This window comes from Giraffa tippelskirchi, chromosome 12, assembly GCF_054371585.1.
Source record: "Giraffa tippelskirchi isolate mGirTip1 chromosome 12, T2T-mGirTip1v1.2.pri, whole genome shotgun sequence".
NCBI lineage: Eukaryota > Metazoa > Chordata > Mammalia > Artiodactyla > Giraffidae > Giraffa > Giraffa tippelskirchi.
The window spans coordinates 34,967,962-34,980,130 of record NC_137286.1 but is presented as its reverse complement, the minus strand read 5'-3'; the positions used below and the strand labels follow the sequence as shown (position 1 = coordinate 34,980,130).

General features: G+C 39.0%; 1 protein-coding gene and 1 long non-coding RNA gene across 15 annotated transcripts in view; one reads left to right on the top strand and one right to left on the bottom strand.

Moving 5' to 3' along the window:
* The window catches only part of PEAK1 (pseudopodium enriched atypical kinase 1), a 315,488-nt gene that overhangs the window by 208,317 nt on the left and 95,002 nt on the right, over positions 1–12,169 (bottom strand). For 2 of the 13 annotated variants that reach the window (XM_081549532.1, XM_081549529.1), the window contains one exon: positions 4,327–4,433. The exons of the other annotated variants lie outside the window; for them this stretch is intronic. The gene's annotated coding sequence lies outside the window, so the exon portion shown is untranslated. The remainder of the gene's footprint in view (positions 1–4,326; positions 4,434–12,169) is intronic. 13 annotated transcript variants of the gene reach the window in all.
* On the top strand, positions 2,900–11,693 carry LOC145529340 (uncharacterized). Of its 2 annotated transcripts, XR_014071125.1 has the most exons (5): positions 2,900–3,528; positions 4,563–4,635; positions 8,809–8,954; positions 9,373–10,129; positions 11,487–11,693. It is a non-coding gene; the product is annotated as an uncharacterized LOC145529340 (long non-coding RNA). The 2 variants fall into 2 exon arrangements; XR_014071126.1 differs by lacking the exons at positions 2,900–3,528; positions 11,487–11,693 and adding an exon at positions 4,068–4,088 and having other exon boundaries at positions 9,373–10,592.

Below are 12,169 nucleotides of genomic sequence, written 5' to 3'. Positions count from 1 at the left end.
GTAAGATAAAGGAAAAGTTAAAGAGAAATCCCTGACAAATTATCTATCCTCAGGGCTGTACAGTTCATAGGAAGTTCAGCTGCCACCACTACTTTTGATGTTCCTAATTCAGGCAGCAGCTGGTAAATCCATACCTCTGCACAGACAGGAGGAATGACATGTTAAGGCTGCCACAAGTTATAATTCATGATAGAAAGGGAGTTTTTCAGCAAGGGAAACAAATAAACAAACAACTCCTTCATACACACACCTTTTCAGTTCTAGAAAAACAACAGTCTACATGCCTGGTGTGGTAAAACGTTGGATACACTGTATTTATGAAACTGAGCAACTGATCACAGATTGAAAATGATGATATGCAAATGCAATGGTATAATGTAGCAAAAGAGGTGATCATACATCAGATAAATCATCCCCTATACTAATTTCTATCACTCAGATGTTCTCTGTCTCCACTCCCCATTTAACCTACCAAAAGAAGTTTGGATAAAGAGTTTTTTCTGATTTGTAAGCGAAACACCCAACTATTTCATAGGTTCTCTCTTGTGTTTGTATAGTTTGCCTTTGCCATAAATACTTATCAACATGTTTTATTTGCAATCACCTTTATTATTTACACTAATGGGAAGTGGAAAGTTAGTCACTCAGTTGTGTCTGATTCTTTGCAACCCCGTGGACTGTAGACCACTAGGCTCCTCTGTCCATGGGATTTTCCAGGCAAGAATAATGGAGTGGGTAGACAGTTCCTTCTCCAAATGGGAAGTGGATAGAGCAGTAAATAATCTAAAACACTCAAAAATAAAAATTTTATAAATTCAAATAAGATGATAAAAGAATTTTAAAGCCATGATGCAAGAGGAATTGGGGCTATTCTTCCTGAAGAAAAACTACTTACAGAGGACATGATGGCTGTCTTCAGATACATGAGTTGTCACATCACAAAGACTGCTAAGAATGCTGGTGGATAGTAACTTAGGCAGGTTTCAGTTCACTGTATAAAAGACAATCTCTTGTATATGGGTAGGAAGGAACACTCAGAAACTAAATGATATTGAATAGAGAGGTGGTTGGTCTAAAACTAAATGACCCCTAAAGCCTCTTTCAACTCTCGAATCCATGATTTTGCAATATATGTTTCAATCATGATCAAATCTGAATGTCTGACAGCAGTTCACGAAATCACACAAAGTTCTAACTGTACTGGGGTCACGGTAGTGAGAAACAGAATGCAGGCTGAGTCATTCCTTGTGATGTCTCTAGCTTGTTCACAGCACCCATTTAAGTAGAGCTTATATTACTCTGAACCAAGCAAACAACTGCTAACTTTCTCTATGAGTTTCTTACCAAAACATGAAAAACAGAATAAACCAAAAGTAAAAAATTGGAGAGAAAAATGGGTCAGGCCGTACAAGAGTTGCAAAAGAACCTCGAGTTCTGACAAAAGCCATATTTAAGGAATTGATCATGAAGTCCAGACACAACGCAAGTGAAATGAGTAGTTTGTACAGAAGGAATGAAGGTTTCTAGAAGGGTGGATGCAGAATAAAGAAAGGAACTATAATAATTTATATATTATAATTATAATATATAAAAATCATAATTTTATAATATAAAAATTATAATAATAATTTTCAACTATTGTTGAAAATTAAATGCAACTATATGCTCTCCACCTTGCTCAATTCTACAAGTTTGTGCAAAAGGCAAAGTAAGTGAAACATATAACAAAGGAATCTGACATAGAGCTGGGTGGAGATATCCTGAGAAAGTATTGAGATTGGAAGGCTGAGATCTAAGTGACAAATGTTTCAGATAAGAGAATGATACGTGTGACCCTAAGATGAAAGGGAGCAAAGCATATTTAAAGATTGAAAACAAGTGAGGCTAGAGAAGTAGGTTTGCAGAAAACAGTCTATACAGTACATTACAGGAGACGTTAGGATTTACTTCGTAGCCTAGATCATTAGGAAATCAGGAAAGGAGTTTTAAGCACATGACCATAATGATCAGATATGGAGTCTGAAAAAAATCACTGGATACTGGGCAAAGAACGTTATTTTACAAATTAGCAAAGTTGATCTGAGAGAACATTGAAATAGGTTATGATGATGGTAGTCTAGAACAAAGTGGTGGTAATGATGATGGAAAGTAGATGAATTCAAGGGTTATTTCAAGTATATATAACAGCCAGTAATGTGATAACAGAGGTTGAATACAAGGATTTTTGAGAGGGATGGGAGAGAATTAAATAAGGTCTTCTAAAACATCAGCTCTGAGTCTTAAAGAACTAAAGGCATTAAAGATAATGAGAATTCTCAGTTGAACGAATGTTCTGAGATAAAGACAAAGAAAACTAAAGACAGAACTAGTCACACGTGTAGGATGAAGTCAGTGGGTGGTGTGTCCTTTGGGGGTGGTTTGTGTTTGGGGTCACTGCCATAAGATGAAAATGGACAGCCAGGCAAAGTCAGATCCCAAAGGGCTTTCAAGGGGAAAAAAATTTGAAATTTACCCTAGAGACTATACAAATGATTTTACTGAAGACAGAAATAAGATTTTATATGCCTTTTGGAAAGACTCCTCTGCCAGTGGTATGGGGAGAAACTGTTACTGAACCCAAGTCCATGTGTCCAATGCACAGTGAAGCCAAACAATACCAAAACATCAGAGTTTGGAGCAGAGAAGAGTTAACTGCAGAGCCACGCAAGGAGATGGGTGGCTCTTGCCTTAAAAAACTCTGGAACTTCCTGAAAGGTTTCCACAAAGCCCTTTTATAGGAAAGGTAAGGGAGGGGTGTGGTTAGTTGTTGCAAACTTCTTGGTGTCAGAGCCTTTATTCTTGAAGTCAGGTCATAATGCTCCTGTTAAGCTCCACCCAAACAAATGTTGTGTTCTGTTCTGACAAGAAAGGGCAGGGTAGCAAACACCAATCATGTTAATTCTCAACTTAAAACAATTACCCTTCCTTGTGAATATCCCCAACCACAGAGGTGGACCTGAAGTAATGACATGCAATGTCCTGGAAACTTACATCTGACTTCTGGCCACCTCTTAGGGGTAGACAACTGATCTAAGCTATACCAATTTTTGAAACTTGAATGGAAAGAGTGAAGCTGGTTGAAGCTGTTACCTAAATGGCACTGTCCATATGGCAGTTGCTGAGGCCACCATGGAACTGCCTGTGACCCATAGAGACTGCTGCTGCCATTAAGTCACACAGGTGGGGGTAGGGGAAGGTTTGCTGATGCTCCAAGGCCTGGGCCCAGCCAGCGGGCAGCCTTGGTGCCCACAGAGCTCTCAGCCTGTCCTGGACCCCTGGTTCACTCACCAGCCCTGAGGAGAAGGCCGAGATCCGGTTCTTACCACACTCTACTGGGAGGATCACCAGATTCTGGCTGTTAGAGCAGGACCTCTAGCCACCCTACTAAGGGTCTCAGGCTAATGGTCACACACGAAGGGATGCAGCCTGGCCCGCCCCTGTTACAACCTGGGAGGGCACTGCAGGGACCTGGACTGCAGCCAAGCTGAGGTTTGCACTGTCCACTAGCATATGTCTGGCGTGTGGGTGGGTGGAGGCCAGCATCTCTGGTCCCAGAATGGGGCACTGAACGTTCTCTGTACTAGGGTGAAGGGGCCATGGGTGTGTGTGTGTGTGTGTGTGTGTGTGTGTGTGTGTGTGTGTGTGTCAAATCTTGGATTGTAGTGGGGCAGCCCCAGCTGGCCCACCTGTTCAAATGGGCATGCAGCCAACCCTCAGGGATGGCTTGGTAGGAATTGGCAGGCCAGAAGTGCAGGGAGCTTCATTATCACCTACAGGGCCATTTTCTCTACTCCCTGACCTCAGGAGGGCAAATGCTGGTGCTTCTTGGCCTCCCTCTCCCTCTCAGTGGTACCCCCATAGCAGCTTTCCCGCCTCTAACTGGACAAAGCTCACCCACTGGGCCACATCCATCCCTACTGCAAAGTGAACTGGGGACAAGGCAACTAGGTATGACAGGTCATAATGACTTGTGTGACAGAAATTTATGAGGTTCAGAACTAGTAGAGGAGCAAAGGAATTTAAAAAATGGGACAAAAAATATTTAAAAGGTAAGAAAACAGTCTGTGGTTACCAAATGGGTATGGAGAGTTAGAGAAAAGGAAGAGACTAGGACTATCCTTGTTTCTGTCTTGGAACTAGGTAAACCGTGAAGCCATTTGCAGATACAAAGAACAGAATTAAGATAAATTACAGTGACAATGAGTAACTGTGATCAAGTAAATAACAAATATTACTATATTTTGTCTTTTATCATAGTTACTGGTATAATTATCCTATTCTACATACCATTATTAAACTTGGGTTCAGCGGGAACAGGGATGATGTCAACAGAACTCCTCTCTTTTCACCCCATATATGGGGGCTTACATGTGGTAGGTCCTCAACAAATATGCCTTGAATAAATAATAATTTTGTCAACCAAGTTGATATGTGAATCGGGTAAGACTGTGTGCTTAGCTGTAGCAATTACAGGTAAACCAAATGACAACAGGGTAAACACATAGGAGTTTATTTTCTTTCAGGTAACAAGCAGTCTGGAGCTGGGCAGACAAGGGATGGTTCAACCTTAAGTCAGCCATGACATCACTGAACAAGGTTCCTTCTCCTTCTATTGTATTCCCTAGCATTTGCTTTCATGTTCATGCTCAACACCCAGGCATCGGTTCCATTTTCCTGACAGGAAGCAGGCTGAAGGGCTCAAAGATATCTCCCTTCAGGTTCTGAGCTTCAGTTTTGCAAAGAAAGTCCTTCCCAGGATATTTGTACTTATATCTCCCTGTCCAGCGCTGCGTCACATGGCCAACCCTGGCTGAAAGATGTTTAAAGGAGAAGGAAGGGAGGGAGAAGGTAGTTGGAAACATATATTTAATGAGCCAATCTACATTTGCCATGGTAGAATTCATACTTATTTTATCAAAGGTTTTAAGGATGAAAAAAAGAGATAAAGAGAAAACCAGAATCAGGAAAAAAAATATTAAGAGAAAAGTAAGATAGCACCCCAAACCTGGTTTCTAACACCAGTCGCCAATAAAAGGAAGCATGCCTCCTTGGAAAAATGGCTGATTCTAAGTCTGTGACAGAAAATACATAAGAATGCCTGAAACATCTTGTAATGTCATAAAGTAAGGAAGTGCTTAGAAAATAAACAAAACTGTGTTAATGTGGCTATGTCCAAGGGGCACACAAGAGGCAACTGAAAGCCAGTTTAATGGTTCAAAGCTTGAACAATTGGGGCAATAAAATAAAGTAGTATTAGATTAAAACCCAAAGCATAAAATACATCTCCATGAGTTCATATTCACGATTGAATATATAAACAAATGGAGGAAAAAAGATAAATCTTCTGTGCAGAAGAATTCCAAGTAATTTATGTAGATTCTCTTCCCTCAAGGAAGTAAAGCATAACTCTGACTCTAAGCATAGGCTGTGCACAGAGACTTCCTTGTAAAAAGCAGTATATGGAAAGGAGAGGGGCAAAATAACTTTACTGTGGAGAAACCTGACAAACACTACTTCAGCCAGGTGATCAAGGGTAATATCAACAGTGATGAATTACATTGATAGTATGTACTTTTGATATGATGTGACAAGAATGGCACATTATCTCTGTGGTCTCCTCCCAAAAACCCATACTGCAGTAAGATCATGAGAAAAACCTCAGATAAATCCCAACTGAGGGACATTCTACAAAATACTAGTATACCTCAGAACTATCAAGAACATCGAAAATGAAGTCTGAGAAACTGTCTGCAGCAGACAGTCTAAAGAGACGTGAAAACTAAACATAGTGTGGCACCCTGGATGGGCTCCGGGAACCGAAAAAGTATATTAGGTAAAAATTAAGAAAACTTGACTAAACACCAGGTAGCTAATAATAATGTATCAATACTGGTTTGTTAATTGTAACGAATGTCCCATACTATTGTAAGATGTTAATAGGGGAGAGTGCTTGCGTGTGTGTGTGTGTTTTGGTGGTGGAGGGTAGGGTACATGAGAACTCTGCCATTTTCTCAATTTTTCAGTAAAGCTAATGCTTCTCTTAAAATTCTTCTGTTAAAAAAATGGTACCTGTAATACCACCACAGTATTAACACTTTAAGATATATTTTACTAGTTTTGTTTTCCTCTATGAACATGTGTATTCACATATCCAATAGGTTTATGGCTTTTCTTTTTATTTTAATTAAATGATAAATACACTAATGTCTACTCATATTCCTTCATCAGTCATGTCCTTATCATACATAGCCATCCTTAGATCTTAGCTCAAAAGTTATATTATCTGGGAGATCCTTCTTTGTTCCCAGACCTGGTTAAGTCCCTCTGACAGGCATGGACTTGGCTTTCTATACTGCTTTTTCCTAGTGCATATTACATTCATAATCAAATAATAAATTGAGAAATTAATCATTATTAATGTCTGTCTTCCCTCTAAAATGTAAGTTGCATGTATTATTCATCACAATTTCCCCAACATGGTGCCTTGGGCACAGCAGGCATTCAATGAAGAGTGACTAAATAAATGAAAGAACAGTACATGTACACAGCGAAGTAACTATTAAAGTCATGTGAACAGATATGGAAAAATGTTCAAGATACCTTAGTAAAAAAGAAAGATGCACAACAATGTTCACAGGAAATTTTTATTTTTAATAGTAATAACTAAAGCTTACTCAATGCTCATAAAAAAATAAACAGAAAACTTTGGGTGAGAAATTTAAGTACACTTTCAATTTCTAATGTATATAACTATCATGTTTCAATTTTTAATAAGTATGCATATCCTTGTAAGTAGAAAAACAAAGGTAAAATGCATTCATTATTGAGAAGTTGGAAAATAAAGACAAGTTCTTTTTTAAGAACATATACCTCTTGTCAATCTCATTATACCAAACACAACCACTGTTAACATTTGTACCTTACATACTTATTTTTGTTTCCTTGGAATGGGCAATTTTATATTTTGAGTTCTATGTCTCATTTCATCCACATAATCACCCACTTAGGTAGAGAGCCCCTAGCCACAGAAGAAATGGCACAAAAGGATAAATATGAACATGTGGTACTAAGGCTGGTTAAACACTGTCAGAGGAAAGGTGTCTCCTGACAGTGGTGCACTCCTTACTAGCCCTAACAGTTTAACAATAAATAGTCAAAGCTGAAATTTCATGTGTACGGTGTAACAGATTTTATTTTCTTGGGCTCCAATATCACTGCATACAGTGACTACAGCCATGAAATTAAAAGCCTCTTGCTCCTTGGAAAGAAAGCTATGACAAATCTAGATGGCCTATTAAAAAGCAGACATCACTTTGCCAACAAAGGTCTGATAAGTCAAAGCTATGGTTTTTCCAGTTGTCATGTATGCATGTAAGAGTTGGACCATAAAGAAGACTGAGCGCCAAAGAATTGATGCTTTCTAATGGTGGTGCTGGAAAAGACTCCTGAGAGTCCCTTGGACTTCAAGATCAAACCAGTCAATCCTAAGGAAATCAACCTGAATATTCATTGGAAGGACTAATGCTGAAGCTGAAGCTGTAATACTTGGCACCTGATGCGTAGAGCCAACTCATTGGAAAAGATCCTGATGTTGGGAAAGACTGAAGGCAAAAGGAGAAGGGGGCAGCAAGGGACAAGACAGTTAGATAGCATCACCAACTCAATGGACGTGAATTTGAGCAAACTCTGGGAGATAGTGCATTGACAGGGGAGCCTGGCATGATGCAGTCCATGGGGTCACAAAGAATCAGACATGACTTAGCAACTAAACAACAACAACTGTGCAACAACTGAATTTGAATTTAACAGCTATCTCTACATGTACGTGTGTGTGTGTGTGTTAAGTTGCTTCAGTTGTATTGGTTCTTTGCAACCCTATGGACTGTAGTCTGTTAGGCTCCTTTGTTCTTGAGATTTCCATAGCAAGAATACTGCAGTAGGTTGCCATGTCCTCCTCCAAGGGATATTCCCACCCCAGGAACTGAACCCACATCATTTTATGTCTCCTGTATTAGCAGATGGGTTCTTTACCACTAGCGCCACTTGGGAAGCCTTAACAGCTCTACAAGTTTAAATTAACCACTTTTATAATGTTTCAAATGTCATACATATAGACAAATATTTATTGTGGCCCTGAGAAGACATCAATAGTAATTTTAAAAACTGGGTTAACTAGTGAGGCATGTGACAACTTGGATATAACCTCAGGGGAGTTAGGCTGGGTGAAAAAAGTCAATCTCAAAGGTTACATACTGTATGCCATTTACATAAAATTCTTGAAATGACAAAATTTCAGAGGGGGGCATCAGATTAGTGCTGTCCCAGGACAAGGGATGGTGGAGAGGACTGGGTGTGGCTATAAAGTGGTAGTATGAGGGAGCTCTTTGTGCTTATGGAACAGTTCTATATTGAGGCTACAGTGGTAGTTAGACAAAGCTACACAAGACAAAATTGCACAGAACCGGACACACACACAGAGAAATGAGTGTAAAACTGATGAAATCTCAATAAGGTTTATGGATTGTATGGATATCAGTTTCCTGGTTTTGCTCTAGTACTATAGTTTTGTAGGAAGTTACCATTGGGGAAAATTAGGTGAAGAATACACAAGAACTCTGTACTACTTTGACAACTTGTGAATGCTTACCAATTTGAAATGAAAATTTTTAAAATGGGCCAAAAAAAAAAAAGGTTGATAAACAATACCAAAAACAAACACCAAACCCTCATTTGCCCTTGCCAGAAACCCTTTGTATCTCTGCCTTTTAGGAATATTCAATACACAGAGCAATAACTGGATTGGAAGAACTACGACATTGCAGAGCTGTGCAACAACAGAATGGGATCTCAAGCAGGCAGGGAGTTCCTCATTGGAGGTATTTCAACAAAGAGAGGATGATTTTCTAAGGGATATGGTAAGAATAACTCATATTAGTTTTTAAGTGGGGTTTCCCTGGCGGCTCAGACGGTAAAGAATCTGCTGCAGTGCAAAAGACTAGGGTTTGAGTCCTGCATTGGGAAGATTACCTGGAGGAGGGAATGGCAACCCATTCTGGTATTCTTGCCTGGAGAATTCCATGGACAGAGAAGCCTGGGGGTTATAGTCCATGGGGTCATAAACAGTTGGACATGACTGAGTGACAAATACAAACACAAATATCTACTCTAAGCCACCATTTACAGATTTGACTAACATATGGGATAGGTAACACAAATCTCACTCCCTCTCTTCCCAACGTGTGATATCAGACATAATGAGATCATACCACTCCTTTCCAAATGTCCCCTGGAAGCCTCCTAATTGTTAACCCTGCTTATTTAACTTATATGCAGAGTACATCATGCGAAATGCTGGGCTGGATGAAGCACAAGGTGGGATCAAGATTGCAGGGAGAAATATCAATAACCTCAGATATGCAGATGACACCACTTTTATGGCAGAAAGTGAAGAAGAACTAAAGTGCCTCTTGATGAAAGTGAAAGAGGAGAGTGAAAAAGCTTAAAATTCAGCATTCAAAAAGCTAAGATCATGGCATCCAGTTCCATCACTTCATGACAAATAGATGGGGAAACAATGGAAACAGTGACAAACTTTTTTTCTTGGGCTCAAGAATCACTGCAGATGGTGACTGCAACCATGAAATTAAAAGATGTTTGCTCCTTGGAAGAAAAGCTATGACCAATCTAGACAGCATATTAAAAAGCAGAGACATTACTTTGCCGACAAAGGTCCGTCTAATCAAAGCTATGGTTTTTCCATTAGTCATGTATGGATGTGAGAGTTGGTCCATAAAGAAAGCTGAGTGCTGAAGAATTGATGCTTTTGAACTGTGGTGTTGGAGAAGACTCTTGAGAGTCCCTTGGACTGCAAGGAGATCAAACCAGTCAATCCTAAAGGAAATCAGTCCTGAATATTCATTGGAAGGACTGATGCTGAAGCTGAAGCTCCAATACTTTGGCCACCTGATGCGAAGAACTGACCCACTGGAAAAGACCTTGATTCTGGGGAAGACTGAAAGCAGGCGGAGAAGGGGATGACAGAGGATGAGACGGTTGGATGGCATCACCGACTCAATGGACATGAGTTTGAGTAAGCTCTGGGAGCTGGTGATTGACAGGGAAGCCTGGCGTGCTGCAGTCCATGGAGTCGCAAAGAGTTGGACACGACTGAGTGATGGAACTAAACTGACCACTTCTTTCCAAATGTCCCCTGGAAGCCTCCTAATTTTTAACTGATACTCTGGGTAGTCATTACCAGTTAGTCAGAGCTGATACCTCCTAACAATGCAGTCCATATTCTATAAAATCTTCAATAATGGCAAAGCTATAAATTTTAATTCAAAATAAAGCTTTGCCAAACCTTGTGCTAGAACTGAGAAGACTAATAGCCTGATAGGTTCCAGAGAAGACCGTCTCCAGCTGCAACAATAATCATAATCACTATGATTATGTTTTGAAATTTAATAGCCACTCTGATCTAATGACCTAATAGTAATAGTACTTTATCATTGCAAATAAATTAGTCTTACCTTTCAAACTCTTCTTATAGAAAAGGTGAGAAATTATTCTTGGCGTATAACAGGTGAAATTTTAGCACATGCAAAGTGAGCAATAGTTTGCCCCAAACACAGTTAACAACAAACAAAAAAAGTATACCCAAGTACCACTTGAGTATAAAGCTCAAGACTTTGAATCTTTTGAGCATTCTAAAAACACTTCAATTTCAAACCGAGTATAAAAAAGAAAATCTCAAATAGGAAAACCAAGTTTATACTTAGTAACTAAAACTATTGTCTTTGACAACTGAAGAGTTAATATTAATAACTAACTTTGAAAGATTCTAAATTAAAGAAAGCAAAGGGAATCAAAACTGGCTGTCACTGCTAGATAGGAAAACTTTGTTGAATACCTAGAGTTTAGGTGCAGCTCAAAGGAAAAGTACACTTCAGCTAATAAACAGACCTAAAGCACAGAGATAAAAGGTTCTTTGAAGAGTTTCATTGTTTCTTAAGATGTTTTAAGGAATAAGAAAGGGTAAAACCAAACAGTTCAGCTAGCTGAGAAATAAAAATATCAGATGTGTACCTCCTGTAGACCTCTGTTTTCTAATATGGTCCATCATCAAATCCTCTCAAATAGCTGTTCTACCCCACGAGACTATCTGTCCTAACATTTTGGGCCTGCTAACACCATATTTACAGATGTACCCAATTAGAGCCAAGCAAACTGATTGCCATTTTTAGCAGTATCACTAGAGATGGTGCCTTATACTTTCTTTCTTCATTTTTTTAATTTGCAAAATAGGAAGTTGCTCACAATAGAAAGCATCTTTAAAGGGTCAACTACAAAGCAAGGCCAAAATATGAGGTTTTATTATGATAACCAAAATGTATCTTTGTAACAAAAATATTGTCGTGTTTTACGATATATTTTTATTTTTCTCTTAGTAATTGTCACTGAGATTGCTGACACATGATATAAAAACAAGAAAAGCTTTAGAAAGATTCTCCGAGGTAAGAATGGTTGCCTCCTTCAGTCAGCAGTGACTTCTGACTTCCTGATCTTAGTCTCTCCTTACTCCCTACTGTCATCTCAACCAAGAGAAATCATTTGGTACAAAATTTGGTAATAAACTGTCTACTCCTACCATATTGTAATTATTTGTATATGTAACTTTCCCTTCTATTGTCCTTATTTAGGATAAAACACTTTTTCTCATACATTTTCTATCCCTAGTGTTGAGCATGATGCTTGCACATAGCAGGCCTTGGGGAAATGGTTACCAAACATTTAATAATCATGGCAAAACCCTCCACTGTTTACTAGAATTTTATTTTCCAGGTTTTTCTAGACTAAATAAAACAGAACAGCAACATCCAACAACTTGTGCTTTGCCTCTGCAGGTCATTATTTTTCACATCCAGGAGACTAGCTAGTTGAGTCTCTTATTTCTTTGTGTCAAAATTTAAGACTTCAGAGGCAGACAATGACCTCCTCGAGGGCAGGAATCACATCTTATTTATGTCTATACTCCTAGTACCTGGCTATGGAATATGAGCTCAATAAATGTTTGCTGAGTAAAGGCATTACTAAACTGATCCACAGTGTATTTTCCATACTGGCTAAAAAT